The following is a 25,949-nucleotide window of genomic DNA, read 5'->3' as shown; positions in this document are numbered from 1 at the left end:
ATGATCTTTTTAAATTTGATAAATATATACGTACATATATATATGAATATATTAATCTGTGTAAGATAATCTAAAATATATTAAAGTTAAGAAATTTTAAAGTATTTGACATGTATAATTGTGTTCATACTATTTGCAGTTCCCAAATGTTCTAATATTAAGAAATATTGGTAAATAATTGTATTAGCTATGACTATATGTATGCACAAATTTTTCTTATAAAAAATTTGGGAGTTTAAGTATATATTCTTGACAACCATATTGAATTAAGAAAATTTAAATGAAATAAATGTCATGTGCTTTTCTTTATTGTTTATTGAAACTAAAATAATAACTGCATCTGATCCTGATTTGTGACATTTTGCAATTGGGATAAAAAAAATCTTTGGAGATGTAGTAGACTCTGTTGCTATATGTATAATGATCATGTCCTAGGTTTTTCTCAATTGGAGGAATATGTACCTACTAAAGGGAACAACATTACCTGGTTTGGAAAAACAACTTCTAACATTTATTTTTCTATTTTAAGGCTATTTGGGATAATACTCTTAAAGATTTTATAACTGAAATACAGAGAAAATTTTATAATCTTTATAATCTTTTTTAATCTTTATAATCTTAAAAAGGAATATTTTTAGCTGAAAATCCTTATCAACAATTTTCTGCGTTGAATCTTTGTGTGAAATTGGAGCAAACATATATTTGTACCAAAAATTTGCTTGTTAAAAAGCAAAAAAAAACCCATTACTAAACAAACAAAGAAACAAATAAATAAATGAGTAAATAAATAAATGGATGAATGGATAAATAAATGGATGGATGAATGAATTTGGTTTTGATAAGTTCAGATTTTAAATATTTGTTTTAAATTTTTAAATTTTTCTCTTAAGACTTAATAGGAATGATTTTTTTTTGTTTATCAGTTAGTTGAAGATAAGTTTTGTTTGTGATTTTACCTTTCCAACATGTAAACTAATCCAGTATAATAATCTGATATTAACAGCTAATTTTCCAGTTTATTTAATTAATGAGTTCTTGGGGATTCTGTATTTATATTTCAAGTTCTCATTATTAGATTTTGCTATTTTGATGTAGATTTTAGTTCTGGAGATTTATATTTATATAACAAATGATATGACCTACCAACATATAATTAGTAATCTTTTAGGATAACAGATCAATAGTTTACATCAATGAGGAAGAGGGTCTCAGTTGAAGTTAATTGTTGATAATGATCCTTCTGCTCTCAGCAAATATGACTAAAAACAATTTGGATTTCCATTTTGATCCAAGGTATTATGTAGTGAGACTTTGAATGTTTCTGTTGGAGTTTTCTACTTTTCTACTTCATTAGCTATGTACCTGTTCATAGATCCCATAGAAAATTTTCTAGTTATAAATGTAGTAAAAGTAAGGGTAGCTAGTTGGCGCAGTGACCCTGAAGTCCAGAGGATCTGAGTTCATATTTACTCTCAGACACATAATAATTACCTATCTGTGTGATCTTGGGCAAGTCATTTAACCCTAATGCCTTGCAAAAAAGTAAAAAAAGAAATAAAAGAAAAAGAAATGTAGTAAATGTAGTTTACTATTTGCAACATTAAAACATTTTTGTCATTAGATAAACAAATATAAATTATTGTCAGTAGGAAGAATATTGTTCTTTTTGATCTGATTTTGTTACCATTCCCTGGGATAGGTAAGAATTCTGTTAATGTATTGATCTAATCATATAAAGAATTTTTTTTAGGTTTTTTTTTTTTTTTTTTGCAAGGCAAATGGGGTTTAAGTGGCTTGCCCAAGGCCACACAGTTAGGTAATTATTAAGTGTCTGAGGTCACATTTGAACTCAGGTACTCCTGATTCCAAGGCCGGTGCTTTGTCCACTGTGCCACCTAGCTGCCCAGTGAGGAATATTTTTGAAAATGATATGAGTGTATCTGGATAAGTAAATAAAGTTATAAAACAAAATAAATAAAATCCAATATGCTTATAAGGATAAAGTTAGGAAAACTTCTACATTGTTTTTGTTGTTCTAAGAAATAATATTTCTGTAGGAAAACAGGATTTAGTGAAATTTAATGACTTACTGTACTTGGAAACTTGATGTTTTTCCTTTTAACTGTTTTTGTTTCATTTGGAATTAGAAACACATGCAAGAATATATGCAAATTTAGGGGTGGCTAGGTGGTGTAGTGCATGAAGCACTGGCCCTGTGGAGTCAGGAGTACCTGGGTTCAAATTCAGCCTCAGACACTTAATAATTACCTAGCTGTGTGGCCTTGGGCAAGCCACTTAGCCCCATTTGCCTTGCAAAAACCTAAAAAAAAAAAGAATATGTGCAAATTATTTAAAGTCACCTAAGATGTTTCAAATATTTAAAAGAAATTTAAGTGTAATGGTTTGTGTTTATGGCCATTTGAATATGGATAAATATCAAAATATTTACTGTATTTTTAAGAATCTGCTTCTAGATGCAATTTGGGATTATTATATCTTTATATTACAAGTTTTTGCTTATTATGTTTCATTGTTAAACAAAGTCTTTGTGTGCAGCAACTGATAGAATGAGTTGTAAGACTTTTTTGTGATTGTAGCCACTGTAAAATTATAGTCATCATATGGTATATTCTTATCCTTTGAAGCTGAATTCACTCTTGATATGGGAATTAGCCATTAAAGAACTCTTAAGACTGAAATTTGACCTTGTATATGAGTCAGAATCTGAATATTTAAATTTATGTTGTTCTAATGACCTATGAGACTGACAACCCAATGGGGGTTTGAACATGGCTCATTTGGAAAGCATGGAAAAACAGTTTTTTTGCAAGCCCATAAGATTAATTTTCCAAACTTGGTTTTCCAAATGTGACATTGGAAGATATCTCATCTGGCAGATTTAAAATTTACTTCAAGGCATTTGTTCATTCATATAACCTTACCTGGAAACTAACAACTAAATTTAAAAAACAAGGATATTTTCCCTTTTTTATGTCCCTGATCTTTATGGTAAATTTCTGTGATCATGTCGGGTGATTGGTAAAAAATAATAATAATCCATGCCAACTTTGTTTGCAACTATCTAAATTCCAATGACTAGTTGGGCTAATGAATAGCCTTGGCATCTGTTGTCAGCCATATGTTCCTGTGGGAATTAGGATCCTTAAGCTTTTCAAAATGCCATGGGGGTATTTAAGCAAAAATGATAAAGATTTTTCTGACATCAAGATATAATTCTTTTTCATTACTATCTGAGGTGCCTTTTTAAGGAAATGAATGTTAGTTTACTAAGTATATCTGAAAAAGTATGATCTGTGTTCCATTTTAAATATTTTTAAAAGAAAAATTCATTTCAGCTGTTTTTTTTTATTCTTTTTAATCATTTGGCACAAGATTAAATTGTTTTTCACTTATTAGATGCACATTGTTTTAAAATGATTATTACATGTGTATGTTACAAACTCAAATTTATTTGGAAGTTTTTTAATGAATAAACTTTTTCAATAGAATCATTATTATTATGGAAGTCCTTAAAACTGTATTGTTTTTATAAAACTGGTATTATTTTCAAATTTTCTATTTGTAAATAAGTTCTCTATGTGACAATTTGCAAATCAGATTGTAATTTCCATGATCATAGTGGCATGTATTAAAGGATTAAATATATTTGTGGAGATGATCAAGGTGGAAAATTACTCTAATTCTTGCTATTGGGACATTTGAAGATGATAAATTGCTTGAACTCAGGAGTTCTGAATTTCAGTAGGATTAGTGCAAATTTATATACAGACTAATTCTAGTACTAATATGTTAAGGCCATGGGAGCACCAGACTGCCTAATAGGTGGGGCACAAACTCAACCTGGAAAAAGAATAGACCAAAGTTTCTATTCTGAGTCACAATGAGATGAGAACTATGAATAGCCAATCTAGGTTACATAAGGAGATAGGATTTTAAAAAAATGAATTAATTGATTAACTGACATCCTTCTTTTGCCAACAATTTCTCAAATAGTAATTTCTTGACTTATTTTAATCATTTTAGCCCTTAAAATGTGGAGGAATTAATGGAGGAAGAGAATAGAATAGAGCAATTAGATGTTACACTGGATAGAAAACACAAGACCTGAGTTGAAATCCAATCTCATACCTTTACTAGTTATGTGACTCTGGGCAAGTTATTTAACTAATGTCTCACTTTCATCATCTGTAAAAAGAGCTGGAGAAAGAAATGGCTCACAACTCCAGTGTCTTTATCAAGAAAACCATAACTAAAACAACTTAAAAAATAGAGGAAATGTCCATTCTGGATCCAATTCTCACCATCAAAGAGGGACTGGTGATTCAGGTGCAAATTATCATATCCTAGATCAGGGGTGGAATGGGAAAATGTCCACTCCATTGTGGAATCTAAGCTAGAGAATAATAATAATAATATCATTTTACTCAAGGAATCATGATCAGAACAAATGGGATGCTTTTAATAATGGAAATAAAAAGACAGAAAAAGAAACAATTTTAATGAAGAGGAAATGGAACTATCTATTGGAGCTTGAATGCAAATAATGGGAACTCAAAGAAATGGGGAGAAGAGAATATACATTTATATAGTGTCTACTATGTGCCAGACATCGTGCTAAATACTTCCCCCAAAACTATCTCATTTGATCCTCAAAAATCTCCTGAGACACAGGTGCTATTTTTGACTGAGGAGGACAGAGGTTGAATGATTTGCCCAGTGTCTGATCTTGGATTTGAAATCAGGACTTCCAGGCATTAAGCTCAATGCACTGTGCCACCATATACCTCCAAGGTCAGTTCAGATGAATTGAAATGTAATAAATTTCAAAATGACATGTTCAGAAGAGAGGTTTAGAAAAAATTAAAAGGTGGTCATTGCCTTCTAAGAATAATTCTCAGATACCTAAAACTGAGGAAAAAAAAGTTTGATTTATAGGATTATGACAAGCCTTCTATTTATCTAATTCAATATTACATAAAATTAGATAATCAAATTAAGGATAAAAACATTTTAGGGTAAACAGAACATTGAAAATTGATGGTGGAGAGAAGACAAATTGCATAATTGCATAATATTTATTTTGTTTCCATTTTCTTTGCCAAGCAGACTGGTCTTTGAATTTGAAAAGATAGTTAAAAATACTTAATTGAAATTTGCTGCACAAAATATGTAAGAAGATGCTGTAGTTTTAGTTGATTACTTCAGATTAATCTTAGGCAAAACCAGACTTATCTTGTTTCCTTCTTTGACAGATTGAGAGACATCTAGAAAGACAAGACTGATGTATATTTATTTAACTAAATTTTAATTTTTTTGTTTTTGTAAAGATCATTTTCTAATTGCATACAGGGCATATCTATATAAAAGATAAATGGTTAATCAAAGCAAACCATTCCAACATCCCCACCTGGCAATGCAAGCAATATTTTGTATCTATAGTTTGTTTCCTTCCTAAAGAGAGAAGTGATTTTTTTATCCTTAGTAAAGATATTCCTGTAGAGAGAAGGAGAAATGTTGACTAGATCATGGGCACTTAAGTGGATTGTGAAAACTAGTGAAAAACTAGTGGAAACATGAAAACTAGTGGGAATGAATTGGGAAGGCTAAAGAACAAAACAATTGTTGTCTTCAATTATTTTATTGGTTTTCATGATTTCAAGTTTGTTATGTCCAGTCTTAAAGGTCAAAGCAATTAGAATTGAGTCAAAATTTCAGAGGCAAATTATGATATCATGTAAAATGCATTAAATAAAGTAGATAAAATCAAAACAATAACAAAAACTTTCTAAGAATTCCTTTCTACGAGTAGAATAGGAAGCCTCAGAAGAAAATGAATATCCTATCTTAGGAGAGTTTTGAGGAAGAATGAGCTAGAATTTTATAGATATGAAAATTAGGGTTCAGATGGACTACCTAGTAGCAAAGAGCAATTACATATCTGAAATAGGATTTGAATCCAGTTCTTCCTGACTCAGAAAGTCCACTGCTCCATTCACTACTTTGCATTACCTCTACTTCTTTACCAATAAACTTGACTTGCATACTTTGAACTATAGTTTCTTTCCATCATATGAATTTCCTGTATATCTATGAACTTGACTCAATTAAATGGGTGTCCTGATTTCTTAGGTGCTTACCTTTTACTAATACTCTAGTGACCTAGACCTTTAGTACTGCTACTCCTTAACCCTCAGACTATGCTTGAACATTCTGAAACTTTGACCTCTTGTGATATCTCCAAATCAATTTAAGCAAACTTGTTATTGAAGCAGAATGTTTGAATGGCCATAGTCCTTCACTCCTCTAAGTAAAATTTAAATTATTTATCACAAAATGTACTACCTGGAATTTTTCCATCTTCAAAACCACCTGGAATATTTTTCTGTCTATTCACACAGACTCTTAAGATATTTTTGTAATCTATTTCAATCAATTGCACTACGTATAAAAGTTAAATGACATCCATAAACCTGGAAATTTTCCTGAAAATTCCCTTCATAAGTTTTATAAATTATTAAACAGAAAAGGCCCTACCATTAATTTGTGCATGTCAGGATTTTCAATCCTAAGGAATGTCTATTTTTCCCTATCTTTGACTTTGTGTTATTATCCCAGTTCTCTACTCATGACAAAAATTTATAATAGAGTGGGGGACTAGAAAACAACTTTAAGCAGTGAATTCTGATTCTGACACTTTGCAATTTCAGAGCTGAATTTCTATGTATGTCTAAACTAGAAGTGTCTAATAATGTTCAAGACAATTAACAAAGTTAGTTCTCTGTTTAGGATTCAATGGATCAGATTGAGCAGGAATTTAGAAGTCAAAAAGATCTGTTTGAGTAGCCTTGGGTTAGTGTTTATTTAAATCTTGATCTAGGCAATATTTGAAATTTATAGTTTTCTTAAATAATTATGTTGACCTATTTTAAAAAGGGTACTATTTTTACAACAAAAAGCAATAAGAAGGGGGATAATAACACTGTCTTCCATAAATACTTCTAGTCAGAATATTTAAATCATCTAGCTGGAGAGCACTTCTAAAATAAATTTCAAACATAGCAACTTAGAAGATATAAAATGGTAATTGTATTTGATGGTATTTATTTGTAAATCTCAATAAATTTAGTGAGATACAGAAGATCAATACCACAGTTTCAAATTCAAAGAAAGGGATTTAGAAAATTTTCAAAAATAATGAGGTGAGTAGAGAGGAAGGAGAAGTTAGAGGTTCAGAAAACATTACACTTATGAAAAGAGCTAAAATTTCAGAGATAATTTAATTCTATTATGCATTGTCATGATTTTATTTTTATGTTTCTATGCCCTTTGCTAGTTCTCTCACTACCCTGGCCCTTCTATATTTTTGCTACTCTCTTCCTTTCTTATTTTCTTTACCATCATCATCATCATTGCTGTCATTATTGTTGCTTCTATTTTTTATAATGTATACAATACCTAAATTTGGCCTCCCAAAAAACCAGTGAAGTAGAGTAAGTTTAATTATTCCCATTTTAAAGGTGAACACTTTGAGTCTGTGTAATGTTAGATGGGTTTGGAAGGTTTGCAAAGCTCTAGTTAAATAATAATTATTGGAGTTTGAATTCAAGTATTCGGCTTCCTTCCCATTATACTATGCTGGTCCTCCACACCATTTTCAATTCAACTGAAATAAATAAGAATATATTGAGTTACTGTGTAAGGCAATGGGGTTAAGTGATTTGCCTAAACTAAGTAAGTATTAAGTTTGCGTGTGTGTGTGTGTGTGTGTGTGTGTGTGTGTGTGTGTGTGTATCCAGTTGTGAACTCAGGTCCTCCAGTGTCCAGGGTCTGTGCTCTAGCTGTCCCTTTACTTTGTCTTATGCAATGTAGTAATAGACAGAAAAAGTAGAACATAATCTCTACTGTTAAGAATTTTATAATCTTATAATCACTGAATAGAATGAAATCTGACTATCAGAGATAGATGTGATTCAATACTGTTTGTTTTACAATATAAATGATTTGTTTACAATATAAATTGATGATCTATTCCTTTTTTAGTATTTTCTTGGTATTTGGAATACAAGATATATTAATTGGTGAATTAATTAAAAGTTCATTAATAAAATAGTTTTTTCCCCAGCAAATCACTTTCCTGAGGGGCGGCTAAGTGGTGCAGTGATTAAAGCACTGGCCCTGGAGTCAGGAGTACCTGGGTTCAAATCCAGCCTAAGACATTTAATAATTACCCAGCTGTGTGGCCTTGGGCAAGCCACTTAACCCCATTTGGCTTGCAAAAACCTAAAAAAATCATTTTCCTAAGAGAGGTATGGTAGACAATATTTCTTAATATATTCTTAAATATTTCATAGAGCCCTAGGGGGTCCCTGGAACTCTTTCAGGTTGTACACGTGATCAGAACTATGTTTTGATTTAAAATTTTATTTCTTGCCAATTACATGTGAATTGGATAGAATCCCAATACGAATTCCTGTAAGAGTTTAAATTTATTGTCAAAATCACATAAGAGTGCTAAAAGAAAATTAAGATTAGAAATCAAAATAATGGAAGAAAATTATATAAAGAATGAACAGTTTAGTCAAAGTGGCACAAAAATGAAGAAAATAATACCTGGACAAATGGAAAAGGAAGAACAAAAATTCACTAATGATAATAATATCTCAAAAATTAGAAATGGTCAAACAGAAAAAGATAAATAGAAAGAAAATAATCCTGTAAAAATTCACATAGGTCAAGTTGAAACTGATGACTCCATGAGACACCAAGAAACAATAAAACAAGGTCCTAAGAATGAAAAAAAAAGAAAATGTGAAATATCTCACTGAATAAACATTTGACCTGGAAAATTGATGACAATTTAAGAATTCTTTGATTATCTGAAAAACATGCTAGAAAAGAATCTAGACATCACATTTAAAGAAATTATCTAGGTATACTGCTGAGATATTCTAGACACCATGTGTAAATTAGAAATTGAAAAAAATCCACTGATTGTCATTTTAAAGAAATCTCAAAATGAAAACCTCTAAGAATATTACAGCCACATTCCAGAGTTGCTAGTTCAAATAAAAAATACTTCATGTAGCAAGGAAAAAATATTTAAAATATATAGAGCCATTATCAGGACCACACAAGAATTAATAATTAAGACTTTAAAGTAGGCAAGGACTTGGTTTATGTTATTCTGTGTAGAGTCCCACTTCTGGACTCCCTCAACCTTCCCTGGGCAAGGGTTGGAGGGGCAGAAGACAAAGAAGACAAATGCTCCAAGTGCTCCATTTATTTACCACCAGTGCCTAAATACCTTTCCAGTCTCTATTCCACTTGCACTCCCATGGTACTAAGTCTCTGATGTTCAAAGACACCAGGTAAAGATAATTTATAGTGTTGCCATACACAATGGTTCCCAACATATCTCGCTTCTTGTTTTTGAAACAAAATTATTACATAATGAATATCACATAAATTATAAACAAAAGTTCAAAAATACTATATAAAAAGTCAATTAAACAATAGTAAAACTAATATTCCCAAATTCTTTGAAATACATTTTATCTCCAACTTACAAAGATTACAAAGTTTTTCTTTTGCCAACAAAATGCTTTTCAAAACAATCAAATTAAAAATTCAAACTAAAAGGAGCAATATTTAACTTTACTTATTTCAGAGTTTAGACACTAACACAAACACAGAAAAAAAAAAACTCTTTTGTATTTTAAACTTATTAAAATGAGAATGTTGTATACCCTGACTGGCACCAAAATCTCAGAATATAGAAACATTTTCCCACCTCTCCAGGCAAGTGGAGTGATGTAAAAAACATCCTTTTGATTATTAAATACACATATACACATGCCACACCAATTAAGACCAGTCAACAGAAATATAAGTCATAAGCACAGGCTTTATTTGAAAGACAAAATCCAAATTTCCCAATCCCAGAAAAAAAAAACCTTCTTCCCTTTTTTTCTTAACTAATTGAACCATGAAGCTTCCCAATCAATAACCTATAGGAAAATATAGTCATTGCCTAACTCCCCCCTCCTCCCCAAACTAGGAAGAAAACATGGGGGTCCATTGATTTCTAAATTATGTTTCTTTTGAGACATGGGTTTGAGTTCCAAAAAGGAAGACATCCCTTCTCCCCGCCCCCCAGAGGGTGGGAACAGCAGAGAAAGCAGAAAATCATAGAAAGCCTTTGAAATTACATGAGATGTTGACAGTACAATTTGGAGTTGTTGCATTTTGTAAACAGTAGCTAACACCATTACAGAGAGTGAAATTTGTTGTCAACATCAAGGTCTGTGTCAAAGTCTGCATCAACATCGAGAGGTTTCTGCAGCCAGTAGTAGGATTGGGCCCAGAGTGCACAGTATAATCAGGCAGGCAGCTGTGGCCAAAAAGAACAGCAAGCAGGTTCCCTGCATCCAGGTCATGGCACTGGTACAGACTCCTGCTGATCAAGAAGCTTCATCCCCTGAGCGCACTTGCCTCAGAGACCCTACTACCACTGCCTCCTCAGTGTTAAATACTTAATTGTTTTCCCACTTTCACTGGTTCCTCTTTGTTTAAAATCAGCCCCCTAATGAACTTGTTACTTTCTCCAGTCTTTCACCCTGGGATGTTTCCTGGTTCTCTTTCTAGTATCTGCTATGTCCTTCTTCCAGACTTTAATCAGATAACACCACCTTTATTGTCCCAATTACTATGACAATATGTTGAGTCCCTGTTGCTGGACTCCTATATTGAGTTCCACTTCTGGACTCCATTATCTTTCCCCAGGCAAGCATTGAAGGGGCACAAGACAAGGATTACAAAGGAGACAAGTACTCCATCAAGATCTCCAAGTGCTTCAAGTGCTCTGTTTATTTACCAAAACACCAGTGCCTAAATACCTTTCCAGTCTCTAATCCACTCCCACTCCTGTGGTACTTAGTAGAACAAGGCTCTGATGCTCAAAGACACAAGGTGAAGATAATTTACAATTTTACCATACACAATGGTTCCCAACAATTTTGGAAGGCAAAAGGGCTAGTATTACAAGGATAGAGGACTTTTGAGACTTCCAGGGCAGAGCAAAGATGACAGCATGAAGCCAAAATGTTCCTGCAACCTTTCCCTACCAAAGATCAATGAAGCCTCTGTATGGACAAATCAAGTTATATATACCACCAAGAAAAAGAGAAGATTCAAAGAAGTTTTCAGCAGTGGACATTGTGGAGGATATTCGGTGAAGATCTGTCTCTTTGTGGGGAATGGGGAAGTAAAGTCCAGGAGAGATGAGAGTGGGAAAGGCAGCAGGAAGTTCTTAGTACAGTGCAGTCCAGATCCTGATAGCAATAGCAGAGGTCCTGGCAGTTAGATGGCAACCCAGCAAGGAGGATCCTACCTCCAAACAATTCAATATAGTATTAGGTGCTAGCTTTAGCAATAAGAGAAGAAAAAGAAATGGAAGGAATCATAATTGGCAATGTGGAAGCAAAATTTTCACTCCTTGCAGATAATATGATGGCATACCTAAAGAACATGGGAAAATTATCTGAAAAACTCCTTGAAACAATTAACAAATTCAGCAAAGTAACAACAAATAAAATAAACCCACACAAATCACCAGCATTTCTGAACAAGGTCAATGAACAAGAGATAGAGAAATTCCAGTGAAAGAGATTATATATAATATTAAATACTTGGGAATCTACCTCCTAAAACAAACCCAGAAACTGTATGGACACAATTATAAAGCATTTCTCATCCAAATAAAGGCAGATCTAAATAATTAGAACAATGTCAATTGCTCATGGTTAGGTTCAGGTAATATAATAAAAATGACACTTCTACCCAAATTAAATTATTTATTCAGTGCCATACCAATCAAACTAACAAATAACTGTTTTACCAAGCTAGAAAAAATAGTAAAAAGCATCATCTGGATCAACAAAAGGTGAAGAATAGTAAAGAAACTGAAGAAAAAATGTAAAGGGAAGGTGGCCTAGCTCTACCAGATCTAAAACTATACTATAAAGTGGCAGTCATCAAAATGCCCTGGTACTGGCTTAGAAATAGAGGATAGGTTCAAAAGAAACCACAGTAAATAACCAATGCAATCTACTTTTGACAGATCTGAAGATATCTCCTTCTGGGATAAGAACTCATTATTTGACAAAAGTTGTTGGGAAAATTAGAATACAGTATGGCAAAAACTAGGCATAGAACCATATACCAAATACATGGTCAAAATGTGTGCAGGGCAACATCATAGATGTATTACTAGACCACGAAATGCTCTATCTGATCTATGGAAAGGATACAAACTTATGACCAATCAAGAAATAGAGTACATTATAAACTGCTAAATGAATTATTTTGACTTTTCAAAATAAAAAGGGTTTTGTATTAATAAAATCAGTGCTGTAAAAATTAGAAAGAATGCAGAAAGCTGGGAAACAATCTTTACAACTAGGAGTTCTGATAAAGGTATCATTTTAAAAATATATAGAGAATTGCATCAAATTTATAAGGTTACAAGTCATTCCCCAATTGATAAATGGTCAAAGGATATGAATAGACAGTTTTCAAATGAAGAAATTAAAGCCATATATAATCATATGAAAAATGCTCCAAATCATTATTGATTAGAGAAATGCAAATTAAAACAGCTCTGAGGTATTGCCTCACACCTATCAGATTGCCCAAGGAGATAAAAAGGGAATATGATCAATCTTGGAGAGACTGAGGGAGGACTGGGACAACGATGCAATACTGGTGGAGTTGTGAACAGATCCAACCATTCTGTAGAGCAATATGGAAATATGCCCAAAAAACAATAAAACTCTCCATTCCCTTTGACCCAGAGATTCCAATTCTAGTTCTATATTCAGAAGAAATCATTAAAAATGGGAAAACTCCCTCATATTCAAAATATTCATAGCAGCTCTTTTTGTAGTGGCAAAGAACTGGAAATTGAGGAAATGCCCATCAATTGGGGAATAGCTGAACAATTATGGTATATGAATACTGTGGGATACCATTTTTTTCTACAAGAAACCATAAATGCTTGGACTCTAGAGAAGCATGGAATGAGTTACAGGATCTGATGTTGAGTGAAGGGAGGAGAACCAAGAGAACAATGTACATATTAACAACAACATTTGAGATGATCAACCCTGAAAAGAGCAACTCCTCTCAGCAGTTCAGAGAGCTAGGACAACTGTATCAGACCAGTTATGGACAATGCTATCCCCATCTAGAGGAAGAAAAATAAACAAGACAAAACAAAACAAAACTACCACTCCTAAAAGAAAACCCTTCAGAATCTGAACACTTCATAAAAATTATCTCTTATCTATCTCTTTCCTTTAATTCTAATTCCTCATACTAAAAAGGACTAATCTGTAAACCTGTTTATCAAAAATATATATGTACAATGTTAATCTGACTGCTTGCCTCTGAGAATGTTGAAAAAACTTTCATAAACATGTATTTGGAAAAATGAAATATCAATTTAAAAATAAGAGGATTTTCAAGAATTATTGATGAAAAAAATCCACAAGTGAATAGAAATTTGTCCTTTAAATACAAGACTCAAGGGAAATACAAAAAGTAAAAAATAACATAAGGTGCTCAACAAGGTTAAACTGTTAACCTTTCTATATGAGATGATACATTTTCTAAGAACTTCTTTATTAATACTGCAATTAGAAGAATTTGATGTGATTATGTGGGGTGGTATAAAAATTAATAAATGAAAAAGAAAAGAAGGGAGGAGAAGGGGGAAGTCAGAGGAAGAGCAGGGAAAATTATCTCACATAAAAGATAAATGTAAGGTAGAGCTTTCATAATGAAAAAGGAAATGGCAGGTTTGGGAAGCAAAATCTCACTCTCAAAAAATGAATAAAGAGTAGTGTGTAAAGACACACACACACACACACAGTCAATAGTAGAACTTTGTCACCTATCAGAAAAGAAGGAAGAGAAAATAATAAGGGAAAATGGGGGGGGGTGGCATTAAAAGAGATGGCAAGGGGCAGCTAGGTGGCCCAGTGGATAGAGCACTGGCACTGGAGTCATGTCCCTGAGTTCAAATCCAGCCTAAGACACTTAATAATTACCTAGCTGTGTGGCCTTGGGCAAGCCACTTAACCCCATTTGCCTTGCAGAAACCTAAAATAAAAAAATAAAATAAAATAAATAAAAATGATGGCAAATAAAAAAGAAGTTTTCAGAAACAAAACAGACTTTAGAGAAGGGACATGGTAAAGTGAAAGAGAGATGGATAAAGAGAAAAAAGATAAGATGGTAGGAAACATATAAATTAATGTGAAGTACTTGAACTCATATGACAGTGGATAGATAGTAGAATGGATTAGGAACCAAAATCCAAGAATTTTTTGTCCACAAGAAACACATTTGAAACAGAAAGGCATAGTCAGATAAAAATAATGGTCTATAGAAGAAACTATTATGATTTAACTAAATTAAAAAAAATCAGGACCAATCATAATATAAGACAAAGCAAAAGCAAAAATGGGCCTTATTAATGGGGATACTTAGGAAAACTATATCTTTCTAAAAGACATAGACAATGAAGTAATATCAATATTGTAATTATCATATCATTCAGATTGTTCATGGAAAAATTAAATGAATTATAGGAGGAAATAGAATTTTAATAATGAAGGATATCTATTTACCCCCCTCAGGGATAGATAAAATAAACCATAAAATCCATGAGAAACAAGGTAAGGAGATGATTAGGATCTTACAAAAGTTAGTTATTATTACCCTCTGAATAAAACTGAATGGGAATACAAAGAAGTTTACATATTTTCTCACTTGCACATGACATTCATAAAATTAAACATGTATTAGGGCAAAACAACTACACAAACACAGAAAAGCAAAAATATTAAATGTACCCTTTTCAGATTGTAATGCAATAAGAATTACATATAATAATGCTCATGGAAGTAAGATTAAAGTTAATTGGAAGCTATATAATTTAATTTTAAAGAATAAGAGGATCAAAGAGCAAATTATAGTAACAATAATGAAGTTTCATCAAAGAGCATGAGAACAAGAAACATCAGTCCAAAATATATAGGATGAAGCCTACTCAAGAGAAAATACCCAGGAGAAAATTTATATCTGTAAATTTACATCCATAAAAGAAAGAGCAGGTCATTGAATTGTGTATGCCATTAGGACAAAAAACACTACAAAATATGAAACCTCAAAAACCAAAATGTAAATCCTGAAAAGCAAAGAAGAGATTAATTAAACTAAAAGTATAAAAACAATTGAAGTATTAAATAAAATTAATAGATAATTTTATGAAAAATAAAGTGAACTAAAAGTAATGAACCATTATATAATCTGATTTAAATAGAAAAGAAAACCAAATTACTAGTATGAAAATGGAAAAAACAAATGCACCACAAGTAAATATGAAATCAAAGTTTATGTAAGCACTCATTTTGCCTGATACAAATTTATTTGCCAATAAAATGACAACATAAATGAAAAGAATATTTACTAAATAAAGTAATAAACTCACCAGATTAACATTAGGAAATAGAATATGTAAACAATTCTGTCTTAGAAAAAGATATTGAGCCATAGATGAGATTTCTAAGAAAAAAATCCTCAGGACCAGATGGATTCACAAGTAAATTCAGTCAAACATTTAAGGAACAATTAATCCCAATGCTATTAAAAGTATTTGAAATAAAGTAGGCAAAGAGGGGTCTGTCAAATTATTTTTCTTATGCAATTATAATATCTAAACCAGGGGGAGTAAGAGAAGAAATGAAAACTATAGACCAATTTCCTTAATATCAATGTGAAAAGTTTAAGTAAAATTCTAGTAAGGAGACCACAGAAATGTTTTATGAAGATCATACACAATGACCAAGTGGGATCCTACTAGGAGTGTAGAGATGATTCAATATTGGGTAAACCATCAGCATGATTGATTATATCATTAACAAAAGCATCAAAAATCATATGATTATATTAATATATGCAGAAAGTCTTTTGACAAAGTATGCCTTTGACTCTTTCCAATTAAAACATTAGAAGCATAGGAATCAATGTAGTTTTTTTCTAAAATGATTATAATTTTCTATCTAAAACAAAGAGTAGGCATTATCTGTAATGGAAATAAGCTTGAAAATTTCCCAATAAGATCAGGAGTGTATTTGTTTTGCCCTAATACATGGCTAATTTTATGAATGTCATGTGCAAGTGAGAAAAAAATGTAAACTTCTTTGTATTCCCATTCAGTTTTATTCAGAGAGTAATAATAACTAACTTTTGTAAGATCCTAATCATCTCCTTACCTTGTTTCTCATGTATTTTATGGTTTATTTTATCTATCCCTGAGGGGGGGAAATAGATATCCTTCATTATTAAAATTCTATTTCCTCCTATAATTCATTTAATTTTTCCATGAACAATCTGAATGATATGCTAATTACAATATTGATATTACTTCATTGTCTATGTCTTTTAGAAAGATATACTTTTCCTAATTATCCCCATTAATTAGGCCCATTTTTGCTTTTTTTCTGTCTTATATTATGATTGGTCCTGATTTTTTTAATTTAGTTAAATCATAATAGATTCTTCTATAGAAGTAGTAGTATAGTAGTATAGTAACCACTGTTATTCGATGGTATATTAGAAATACAAGTTGCAGTAATAAGAAAAGAAGAAAATGAAGAAATAAAAATAGTCCATGAGGAAACAAAACTCTACAAATGAAATGTCAATAAATTTAAAGATCCCCAGAGAATCAACTAAAAACCATTTGAAAAAATTAATTCAGTAATGTTACAGGATGTAAAATAAACCCACATTCATCATCAGTATTTCTATATATATTAACAAATCCCATCATCAAGAGATAAAAAATCAAATTCTCTTTAACATATATATTATATATATCATACATATACATATATGTACACACACACACATACACTTGAGAGTCTACATGCCAAGACAAATGCAGGGATTTTGAACAAAATTACAAAAATTTTTACAAAGATAAAGTCAGATAAAAATAATTGGTAAAGCATTTATTATGCATGGATAGACTGAAAAATATATTAAAAATCACAAGTCTACCCAAGCTAATTTGCTTATTTAGTGATATACCAATCAAGCTACCAAAGATTTATGGAATTAGGGAAAATAATATCCAGATTCAACTGGAAAACAAGGGAATCAATGAAAAATTTTAATTTAATTTAAAATTTTTAATTTAATTTAAATAATTTAATTTAATTTTTAATAATTTAATAATTTAAATAATTTAATTTAAATAATTAAAATTAAAAATTTTTAATTTAAAAATACCAAATTTCAAACTATTTTACAAAACACTAGCCATGTAAATGAACTGGTACCAACTAACAAATTTAATAATAAATTTTACAGTAGTAAAAGACCACAGTAGCATAGTTTTTGAGAAACTCAGGGATCCAAGCTTTTGGGGTAAGAGCTCATTATCTGACAAAAATTCTCTGAAAACTGGAAAACAGTTTGACAGAAACTATGCATGGATCATTTTTTCATTCCCTATAACAAGATAACGTCAAAATAGATAAGTAATTTTGACATGAAGACTTAGATCATAAGTCAATTGGGAGTGTAGGGGAAAAATTTGTCTCTAAGATCCATGAAAAAGTGAAAAGTGCATGAACAATTAAGAGTTCGAGAGGATAATGGCTAGTAAAATTGATCATTTTGATGACATGAAATTCAAAAGCTTTTATAAAAAAATACTAATGCAGTCAAAAGTAGAAGGAAAGTGAGAATGTTGAATTTTTGCAGCAAGTTTCTCTGAAAAAAGGCTTCATTTCTCAAATATATAGGTGACTAAGTCAAATTTATAAAAATAAGAGACATTCCTCAATTGATATCAAGTGATGTGAACATAAAGTTTTCAGAGGAAATTAAAACTATCTTTGATAAAAATGCTCTAAATTACTTTTGATCAGAGAAATACAAATTAAAACAACTTTGAGTAATCGTCTCACAACTTTCAGATTTATTAATAAGACAGAAAAAGAACTAGGTAGAGAGATGTGGAAATAATGGAAAAGTTATGAATTATTGATGGAGTTGTGAACTAGACCATCTATTCTGACCATCAATTTGGAATTATGTTCTAAAAGTTATAAATCTGTGCAATCCAGCAAATTCACTACTAGGCTTATATCTCAAAGAAACAAAAGAAAAGGCAAAAGGACTTTGGGGGCCAAAAAATATTTTTATAGCTGCTTTAGAAATTAAGAGAATGATTAACAATCAAGAAACATGTTCCAGTAAATTATTTTGATGGAATATCATTTTGTTATTTATTGCATAATACAAATAAGCAGCATAATTTTAGGAAAAATCTGCTAAGTCATATATGAACTGATATATATATATATATATATATATATAGAAATGGGAATAATTATGAGAATATTTTTAACACATAATTATAACTAAGAAAATTTAATTTAAAAGAGACTCAATTGCAAAGCACTTTATTTTTGGCTTTTACAAGACAATGGGGTTTAGTGACTTGCCCAAGTTCACACAGTTCAGTAAGTATTAACTGTCTGAGGTGAAATTTGAGCTAAGCCCTCCTGACTTCAGGGCCACAGTTTTATCCACTACACAATCTAGCTGCCCTGTGATGCATTTTATTGATCTACTATGACAAAGGACCTTTACTTACTAGAAATCCCATACCAATAAAATCATAGGTCTGGTGAAGAAAAAGAAAAGAATTAAAAGAAAGTAAAAATGGAATTTCCTGAAATATATTTCCATTGTTATCCTGTTTGACTATTGAGTATGTCCATTGTAACTGCTAAACTTGTCTAGAAGCAATATTGTTCATGTACATATATACACACATGGATACATATACATACACCATGCATACATATGTGCGTGTTTTTTGTTTGTATGTGTGTGTGCACATAGGGGCTAAAAATACTATCTATTAAACTAAGGTATCACTCAAATTTCATTGACATTATCTGATAAGTTTTTTTAAATACCATTAAGATTCTAATACCATTAAGATTTAGCAAAATGACCTTTGGAGAAGCTACTGTCGTTGAGTGACTTTTTCTCCATTTTATCTAATTTCTGCACTTTAATTAACATATAGAAAAAAAGATTTAAGACTGTTGTTTAAGGAGATATTCGAAATTAATTTTTTGAGTTGTCTCACTTGAAATACTCAGTTCAAAATTGGAAATGAGTTTCATTTTAGAAATCTTTATATTAAGATGACCTCACAAGCTTCTAAAATTAATGAGCAATCAATTAGCTAATTTTAAAATGTCTGTGTTCTTTAGAACTCTGATTTTTCTCAATAGGATGCCAGATACAGCCTTTTTTTCCTTAGGGGAGCCAAGAGAAAGAAAAAGTAATTATCATAGATGGTTCTTCATCACATAAGTGCCATGAGCAGCAGCTAGCTGATGCATTTGAAATTCCATTCACAGATACACTTTCTGAAATTGGTTTAGGTAACAACTGGAGGCTGACAGAATGTTTATTTAAATTCATAACTCAAGAATACATGTATATGTACATATATATTTATTTTTACATATACTCTTAAGTCTCTTCATGATAATTGGAACATTTCTTTGTATGAGAAAAAAATTAAAATGAAGGAAGTGGTGGGTTTATATTTTTTTCATTGCTCCTTCCAAATTCACTACAACTTACACTTATTTGCCTTAACTGGCAGTCAAGCTGAGTGATTTGAATCAGCAAAATAATATCAATTAATATTTCATCAGTCATAAATCATAAACCACCATCCAGAACAAAAATACAAATTTTGTCTTTATTTTTTTAAAAACAGGTTCTTGTAGTCTGCTGACCATTGTATAACAAAGAGAGTAAAAAAATGAAAAAATTCAAGAACCATGATAACACTCAATGGTCTAGGAGAAATCTAATTCTGATAATTAATTGCAAATGAGTGAATTAGAGGTAATTAGGTGGTGCAGTGTATAGAGCACCAAACTTGGAGTCAGGAGGACCTGATTTCAAATGTGACCTCAGACACTTAATAATTACCTAACTGTGCGACCTTGGACAAGTCACTTAACCCCATCGTCATAAATAAATAAAAATATTTTATAAATCAAATGAGAGAATTGAATTATTGGCAACAGAAAAACATAAGTTCTCCTCTTTCTTGCTTACCTGGACTTAGAATTTCTACTTCCCAGTAGGAAAATATATCGATGAGGGGACATTGATTCTCATCCTGAGCTATGGATTCCAAACTAGTTAGTATTATGTTCAGGTCACTACTGGTATATAACTTGCATGCTTCATGAGAATTCAGAATCTTTGGGTAAAGAAAATGGTTCTGGGTGATCAAGAAATTAAACATTGAGAAATGGAAGAGATTAAAAGATCATCTAGACCAATCTTCTTATATTTATAAATGAGAACATTTAGGAATCAGCAATCCAAGTGACTTTGACACAAATAATAAACTATATAACCATGATTCAAATCTAGGTCATTTAATTCCAAATCAGCACATGACATTCACTCTAGCAAATTCATGCAACTAAGCTCTGTCTGGCTTTAATCTGTACCTTCTATGATCCCGACCTCCTAATAGGTCTCCATGCAACCAGAGTGACCCAGAGCTTTGCTGTCATGAAAGGAAAGTGAAACCTCTTTCTTCACATGTCAGACTACAGAGAACATCCTTCAAAAGGTCACTTGATCACAAGTATTAGTGCTGAAAGGGATATTTGAGACAAAAATAATCCAACAACCACATGATTATAGATGAGAAAAATAATGCCAAGGGAGCATGAATGACTTGCCCAGTGTCTCTCAGTATGCATTCAAACTTCACACCTTTGTACTCCTTTAGACTCCAAATCCAGATGTGCTGACAGTCTACCTGATATTCATCGTCTGAAAAGCTGGATTTTATTTCTTCCTTCTGCTTTGAAAGGGCTGCTATTAATTTGAGAGGACAAAGTAGTAAAGAGCAAGAAGGGACATGTAAAGGTGGGGAATGATGTTATTTGATTTAACATTAAATAAGAATGCATATTGTCCTTGGCACAATATGAAACATATCATGGAAACTTATATTTAAAAAATTCAGAATGTATAATTCCAGTATGCCATCTGAATTGTCATACCCAAAAAGTCAGAAAAAGTGATTTTTTCCTTCTCATGATTTAGTGCTTATATAAGGATTTACATTATCTACTTATCCCTGAAGGATTTTTTAATTGCCTTTTTAAATATTATTCTATTTTATTTGTTCTAATTACATGCAAAGTTAATTTTAATTATACATTGTTTTGAAAACTGTTATGTTCCACATTTTTCTACCTTCCTCCCTTCTTTCTCCCTTCCCTATGACAATGAGTAATCTAACATATTGTACATATTCCATCTTATTTAACATATTTCCATATTAGTCATGTTGTAACAGAAGAAGTAAAGGGAAGGGTAGCTAGGTGGTGCAGTGGATAGAGCACCAGCCCTGGAGTCAGGGGAACCTGAGTTCAAACCTTACCTCAGACATTTAATAATTGCCTACCTGTGTGACCTTGGGCAAATCACTTAGCCCAATTGCCTTAAATAAATAAAAATTATATAAAAAAAAGAATTTAAGGAAAAAAACATGAGAAAGAAAGAGAAACCATAAAACAACCTTTAAAAGGTGAATATAATATGCTTTGATCTTTAGTCTAAAAGTAGTCTCTTTTGTGAATATGAATGGCATTTCCATACAGTTCTTGTAGAATTTTCCTTGATCATTGAACTGCTAAGAGGAACCCCATCCATCATAATTGTTCATCTCACAATGTTCCTGATAATGTATAGTGTTCTGTTTCAGCTCACTCCACTCAGCATTAGTTCATGCAAGTTATTCCAGGCTTTTCTGAAGTCTAGCTGACCATTTCATAAAGAACAATAAAATTCTATCACATTAATATACAATAATTTATTCAGTCATTCCCCTGATGTGGATTTCCAATTCTTTGCCACTGCAAAAAGAATTGTTAAAATATTATTTTATGGCAGGGTCTCTTGTCCCTTTTATGATCTCTTTGGGATACTCTTACTTCTGAATCAAATTGTATGCACAGTTTTATTGCTCTTTGGTCATAGGTCTAAATTGCTCTTCAAAATGGTTGACCAGTTCACAACTCCATCAATAGAGCATTGGTGTCTCAGTTTTCACATATTCTCTCCAACATAGATTATTTCTCTTTTTTGCCATTTTAGCCAATCTGGTAGGTATAAAAAGAGTGCCTCAAAGTTATTTTAATATGCATTTTTCAAATTAATAATGATTTAGAGCATTTATTCCCTCTGATTATAGACACTTAATTTCTTTATCTAAAAACAGCAGTTTTGGGGGATGGACCCAAGATGGAGGAGAGAAACTTGGAACTTCCCTAAGTGACAGAACTCTCTCTCTCTCTCTCTCTCTCTCTCTCTCACACACACACACACACACACACACACACACACACACACATACAAACACAAATAGAGTGGAGCATTTTTCAGCTTAAGACAATTGGGAAGGACTTCAGAAAAGATGTAGGGCAGAGAGGGGGCATGATCTGGTGCGGGGAACAGATCCCAGTGCATCTGTGGAGAACAGTGGGGCTTGGAAACCTTGTAAACCAATTTGTGGCACTACAAGATGTGAAAAAGCCTTCCAGAAGCTTTCAGAAAAGCAGAGATTTGTAGCCTAGGTCACTGAGTCCTAGCTCCATAGGCCAAGGGCATTGCAGATCAACCAATACAGGAGCCCTAGACCATGTCTGCAACCCTTATGACTGGGCAGATAGATGGCCAGTAAGCAAGTTGTTATTATTCCCAACATTGCTGGCCAGCAAACTCCTTCCCCAATACTAGAAGCTTGGAACAGTGCCTGTCTGGCAAAGGAACAGAGCTCAAAATCATTAAGAAATGTCAGATAAAAGCCCTGATGATAGAAAGCTACTATGCTGATGAAGAAGAATACAATGCCATCTCAGAGGAGGGTGGCAGAAAAATACTACATGTGAAGTTCCAGAGGGAAATCTGAATTGGTTTCCAGTTCAAAAAAGACTTCTTGGAAGAGCTCAAAAAGGATTTTAAAAATAAAGTAGAAAAATGGGAAAAGAAATGCAAGAGAAATCCAAATTGATTACATCCATACATTGGAGGATGATACTCATTAACTCTTTTGTATTATCTCTTTTAGAGGGCAGTAACTTAGAAGATATGAGAATGAGATGATCTTGATGGGTTGATATGAAAAATTAAGAAATCTTTGATAAAGGGATTATACAGGGAAGGAAAGAAGGGAAGTGAAGAATGGTATAAATGACATTATATAAAGAGGCACAGAGGATCTATTGCAGGAGAGGAAAAGAAGGGAGGGGGTGAGCATTGCTAGAATCTTACTTTGACTACATTTAATTCAGTAAGGTTATAATATAAACATTCATTTAGGTTTAGAAAATGTCTTACCCTATAGGCAATTAGGAGGGGAAAGGTAGGGAAGTTAAGGAGGATCTGGCAGAAGAGAGGGTAGGAGGAAGGAAAAAAGAAGAATGGGAAAGGTGATAGAAAAGGAAGGGTGACTGATAACAGAGATTGAGGGAGATGGCACTCAGAAACAAAACTTTGTTGTGCATGGATAAGATCATGACATCAGAGAGGTGACACTATGACAAGTTCATGAATTGGATTTGAATGAGGGGGTATTGTATTAAGTCACCAGCCTTACTTTCTCCTCAAGAGCCATCTGAATCCAGTGGCCAGATATGAATCCAGACAATTGGAGATGCCAATTGGTACAAGGTAAACAGCATTAAGTGACTTGCTCAGGGTCACATGACTAGTTAATGTCTGAGTCCAGATTTGAACTCAGGTACTCCTGACTACAGAGCTGGTGCTCTACCCACTCTGTCATATGGCTGCCCCAGGAGTTATAAGGTGAATGAAAGGAGGGAGAAATGTATGAATAGAGGGAATACAGAATGGAGGATAATCAAGAATTATAAATCATAATTTCAAATATGACTAGAATGAACTCTTCCATAAAATTGAAGTGAATAGTAGAATGGATTAAAAATCAGAATCCTACAATACATTGTTTATAAAAATCACATTTGAAACACAGAGATGCATATAGAGTAGAGGGAAAAGTCTGAAATCTTATATTATTAAATATTATATATAATATATTTACATATAATTATGTATAGTATATTTATTATTATATACTTCAACTGAAGTGAAAAAAGCAGGGATAGTAATCCTGATCTAAGTCAAAGTAAAAGCAAAAATAGATTTTTTTAAAGGGATAAGAAAGGAAACTGCATCTTCCGAACAGGTACCATAGACAGTGAAGTAATAACAAGACTAAACTTATTTGCATCAAGTGGTATAGTATCCAAATTATTTTTTGTTGTTTTTTGGGGGGGCAAGGCAATGGGGTTAAGTGACTTGCCCAAGGTCAAACATCTAGGTAATTCTTAATTGTCTGAGGTTGGATTTGAACTCAAGCACTCCTGACTCCAGGGCTGATGCTCTCTCTATCCACTGTGCCACCTACTTCCCCTAGCATCCAAATTCTTAAAGAGGAAACTAAAAGAATTACAGGAAAACATAGATGGCAATACAGAATTAGGTAGATCTCACTACAAAATATACAAGAAGGAAATTAAGATGGCAAAGAGAATTTTAGAAAAAAATAGAAATAATAGATCTCTAGAGAAAATTGAATGGGGATAGAAAGGAATATACCTTTTCCTCAGTAGTACATGCATTTACACAAAAATTGGCCATATGTATTAGGGCATTAAATACATCATAATCAAATTCAGAAAAGAAGAAATATTAATGCATCATGAATCATCACTAAAAATCATATTTAATAAAGGTCCAAGGAAAGATAGACTAAAAATCTATATAACTGGATTTTAAAGAATGAGTGGATCAAAAAACAAATCATAAGAATAACTACTAATTTAATCCAATCCAATAATAAAAATAATAATGAGACAACCTACCAAAACTTGTGGGATACAATCAAGGTAGCTAATGGGGGATATTTTATATCTTTCTATGCTTACATGAATAAAATAGCAAAATGAATTGGTCATTGCAACTAAAAAAAATAAGAAAAAGAACAAATTAAAAATCCTTAACTACAAAATTTGAAATTCTCAAAATCAAAATAGAAATTAATAAAATTTAAAGTAAGAAACTTATTGAGCTATGAAATAAAACAAAGGTGCTTTTATGAAAAAAACAATAAAATTGATAAATTTTAGTTAATTTATTTTTTAAGAAAGAAGAAAATCAAATTGACAATATCAAAAATGAAGTGTGGAATTCACCACCAATGAGGAGAAAAACTAAAGTAATAATTTAGACCTATTTTTCACAATATATGTTAACAAATCTGGCAATATAAGAATGAATATTTACAAAACTGTAAATTGCCTAGATTAACAGAATAATTAAAATACTTAAGTACACCCATCTCAGAAAGAGAAATTGAACATGCCATCAACAAACTCTGTAAGAAAACTAAATTTTGGTCCATCTGGATTTATAAGTGAATTCTATCAAACATTAAAAGAACTATTGATAACAATTCTAAATAAAAAATAGTCATATAAATTCTGTCAGATTCCTTTTATGACACCAATATGGTACTAAAATCTAAACCAGAAAAAGTTAAAACATTGAATGAAAATTATATACCAGTTTCCCTAATGAATATTAAAAACTGCCTGTTTATCAGTGTTTGGCCTTTTATCAATTGGGGAATGACTTGTATTCTATTAAATGTGAATCAGTTCTCTATATATTTCAGAAATGAGTCCTTTTTTAGAAACTACCTGATA

The sequence above is a fragment of the Macrotis lagotis genome, chromosome 1 (genome assembly GCF_037893015.1).
Source record: "Macrotis lagotis isolate mMagLag1 chromosome 1, bilby.v1.9.chrom.fasta, whole genome shotgun sequence".
NCBI classification, from domain to species: Eukaryota; Metazoa; Chordata; class Mammalia; order Peramelemorphia; family Peramelidae; genus Macrotis; species Macrotis lagotis.
This window is presented reverse-complemented; position numbering follows the sequence as displayed.